Genomic DNA, 4,674 nt, shown 5'->3' on the forward strand with positions numbered 1-4,674 from the left:
GGTTATAGAATGCACTAGAATAAGTCATAAGATGATGGGGATTGAATTTTAAATAGGGCAATCTTTCAAGGCATCAAAAGAGTGTACTCTTTCCGGTATATTCGGAAAGATTGATTTCTCCTGACTTTGGGATCGCCCCTGCTATTGACTTTAAATCAGGGATTGCTTTTTCCTGTCGGGGATGTGCATTGGGTGTGCCTGTCATTCCGCAACGAGACTACTATGGAAAGAGATTAGATAGCAAAGTGCTTATACATGGACCGGCAAAGCCATGTACAAAAATTGCCACCTAAGTTTTTCATAGGAGAGGCAAGCGATAGACTGTTCTCAAATCTACTACGTGGATGAAAACGACCACTGTGAAATAAGGCCGTCAAGGCAGGTGTTCACGTTATTCGTCTTTACGGCTGGCAAGATATTTTGATAAAATTTGGATTTTGTTTATCGACACAAGAACGATGCCTTTAAAAATTGTTGAAATCGATTCATTATTTCACCTAGAACACTCTACAACCTGACCCTCCAATTTGGAGTTTTAATTCATAATTATGTCAAATATACTACTATCTCTCTAAATTGGCACAATAAAGTTTTATATGTGGGCATAAATGACTAAGCCGACTATTGTAATGATCGGCCGTCGTTTGACCTTAGTCCCTACACAAACTATCAAAACAATACATCGGAATTAATGTAGAATTCAACATAAAAGTTTCTTTATGAAAATAAAACATTTTTTAAATACACTCATGCTGTAGGTTAACATGTAGTCGGTCATGCTCGACTATACTTTCTTACTTATTTTTATATATATGTTTTCTTTCTTTTGCTGTGAATCAAAAGGAAATTGTTCAATTTGATTGATTTTTATGATGAACTTAGCTTATGTTTAAATTGTAAGAACGGAAAAAAGGACAAAAACACGTAAAGTTACTTAATAAATGCTGGGGTGAGCAATAAAGTATTTTGAAAAATTGGAGTTAATAACTATTAGTTTTAATAGTTAGTTATAAAGATATAAAAGGTTTTTTTCTAGCAAATGTGATATCATTCGATTAATTTTCTAAATTCCTTTACAATGTAGAATGGACAAGGTCCTTGTCATCGTTTTAAAAAAAATTTAATTAATTTTTAATTTCCCTTGGCTATTTACATATTATCAATTTTTGTTTTTTATTCAATCAAATACAAATGGAAACAAACTCAGCAGCAGTAACTCTTTTTTTTATTAAGTTTATCATTATGAAAACAAATAACAAAATTTATTGTGCGAAAAAAATTGGCTTCAACATAAATCTTTTTAGCAGTTTTTATTAAAAAAAGCATACACACAAAAAACGACACATGAACAAATAGTTGAAATTTAAATTGAAAACAAAATCCAAATTCGATTTATTTTGTTGATAGCCCGAAACTATATAAAACAAAATAAAAATAAATAAAGGATTAACAATAACAACACCTACGAACATTTTTAATTGCCTGTCCTGCAGTAAAGAGATACAAGAACTGCAGCTTTGTGATCTAAGGAGTTTTCCTAAACTTGATCACTAGTGGCAGAAAGTGATAAAATTTGTTTTTCAAAACTGCAGGGTATTGATAAATGTAACAAATGTTAAAGTAAAATGAACAAAACGAGATATGACAATTTATGGTTATATAAGTCTACTATAATCTGTCCATACAAATGTATGGCGTAACCTAAAAAAATTATTGCAATATTGGAATATTTACCCTTATTTTTAGAACCTTGAACCATATTTTTCTACGATATTCAATAAGTTAGATTTCGATAAGTTTATAATCAATCATTTAGAGGCAACTAAGTAAATATTTTGTGTCAATAGATAAAATTCTTAGTCTAACGAAGGTTGAACGGCACAAAAGGGGCTAGTAAAACTATTTGGTTTTATTGTCAACCATTTGCTAAAGGTTTCAAGTTACACTTATTAAGATGGATATAAAAATCAGTAATATCCAATTGTTGTATTAAACATGTTTTATATTTTTAGTGAAATTTTTAAATGATTTTAGTGAAAAACCACTTTTTAACTCAAAAAATTATACTTTCTGTGTAAAAAAATATTGGAAAAACTAAGTTTTGTGTGAAATTCTATATTTTTATAAAAAAAATATATTTTCATTAAAAAATTTCACTTTTGAGTTCGAAAATTATTAATGATTATAACATATATCTATCTGCCCATGTAAAATGTGTTATCAAACTAAAGTTGTTTTTTTTTAATTTCCTTGAAATTTGTTATGGCTTTCTGTTTTATCAAGAACGTAATCCTTGGACAAATATAACTTTTTAAAATAAAACCAAATTTTAAAGATTTTTTGGGACGCTTCATATCTAGTAATAATTCCCAACAGAAAGAACTTTTGTAACCATTTACTATTAACATATTATTCAATGACAACTACATATCGTTCTAATTACATAGAAGTACTTTAATAACATCTTATTAATAATATGTTATATACATATTTTCAAACTCATCAGTTAACTTCTACATTAAGGTATTGAAGCTGATTGACTGATATTTCTAATTACTTGTAAGCGATTGTGTGACATGGCCATCTTAAAGTAATAACTAAAAATGTTAACATTTTAGAACTTTAACTTCTTACTTAATAATGAAAGTTTTTGCTAGGTTATTAAAGAATTTTGAAAAATTTAGCATATTGGTATTAAGATAAAATTCCACAGCAATTAATTTCATATACAAAAAAATTTTTGCAACGGATTCTCTCACGATCGTTTTAAAAATGGATATGAGTAACATATAAGAACCACTTTTGAACCAACAATCATAAACGTTGGTATCTTTTAAACTCCATACACATAGTTTTAATATATAAAGAAGTCGTGTATATAATTCTTTAATGATCTGGAGATAATGTTTTCATGGGTCTTTGACGTAAACAACTTTAAAACACTTTTTTAAAACAGCTTTATCATACATTACGTATACTTTATATATAAAGCAAATACAATACTCATACGCCACGTTATAATAAATGTATATGTAAGTTATTTTAAAACTTTGTTAATTTAATATAACTAATGAAAAATTTAAACAAAAGCTTAAAATGTAACACTTTATTGTTGTGCAATAGCAGCAAAAACTTTAAACGTTACACCATACACACATATACATATTTTTCCATAGAGAGTAAAAATATGCATGTGTGTTTTTGGACCAACTCAAACAGGAATACGAGGGTAAACGCTCACAAACATTTATTGAATGAATAGCACACTAGGAAGTGTGACCTTTATTTAATATTCCACATACAAACATTCCTCTAAATACACAAATACATAATTGCAATTATACACACACACTCACACAAGTATACAACACATTTAGTGTAACAGCAATCTATATTTATTTCCCTTTTGTCTTTTATATACACACATATGTACATATGAATGTCTGTGCAAATATATTGTTTTGCTTTATTTCCTTTTCTAACGTTCTTTCGCTTATAAATTATACAGTGAGAAACATAAAAAATAAACAAAAGGTTTACAGAATTATTTGGATAATGTTTGGACCCACTTTTCATCTTAACTATATTTGTTTGCTGCGACTATTTATGGAAAATATTTACAAACTTTATACATACATATGTATGTATGTATATATGTAAAATGGGCTTTAAAATTTTAATAAATGGCAAAAGATAACATTCAATATATACATAGATATATGTGAATATTTAAGTTTTATTTTGTATTACAAATGTCTCTATACCAAAAAAAGGGGCCATAAGCAGGTTGTTGCATTGTATTTGTTGTTATTGTTATTTTCGCTTGATTTGTTTTCGTTAGTAAAAAATAAATTTTGTGCCATAATTTCGCAACTGTCAACACAAATGTCATCAACAATATGTCAAGTATTTGATGTTAAATTTCCGTTACAAACAAAAATATATCATTTGATACTAGAATTTTCATGCAAATTCAAAAGGAAAAAGGAACAAAAAATGAAAAATTTAACAAAATGTAAAAGAAAATTTGACAAATTATCAAAAATAAATAAAAGTGAAATTTTAAAAAATATAACATTTTATTTGTCATTAAAAACGGTAAATTGTGATTTTTAGCGAAAAATCTGACTTCAAAATTTTATGTTTGCAACATTCAAAAATAATGGTCCCACACGCAACCTAACGTATATCACCAATCGGCTTAGAATCACTGTCTGAGTCGATTTAGCAATGTCCGTCCGTCCATCCGTTAAAATCGGTCCATTATTTCGTCTAGCCGCAATAACATCACTTTCAAGATACTTAGATCTTTGATTTCAACAAAAGCTTAAAAAAATGCTCCATAAATATACTATGTTCTACATTCGTCTGAATCTGCATGTCCAATTTTGTATAGATGTGCTTGTAATCCTGTGTGTCCACAAAATCATCCATACTAACCATCATGCTAACCATTATGAGAAAACAAGAGTCTAGCTCTCATCAGAATTACCCCACAGGTTTTTTGTGGTTCTGTCCACTGTAATTCCAAAAAGCCTTGTGGGATTCTCTTACCCATAGTTTTATTTCAGCTTTAGTTTCGTCGAATGATTTCGCGTTCATCAGGTTAACTATCTCTAGCTTTCTTCTCTTTAAAGCTGTTACATTCGCTCTTTCGTTGCCGACTACTCCCAA

This window comes from Lucilia cuprina, chromosome 4 (assembly GCF_022045245.1).
Source record: "Lucilia cuprina isolate Lc7/37 chromosome 4, ASM2204524v1, whole genome shotgun sequence".
NCBI classification, from domain to species: domain Eukaryota; kingdom Metazoa; phylum Arthropoda; class Insecta; order Diptera; family Calliphoridae; genus Lucilia; species Lucilia cuprina.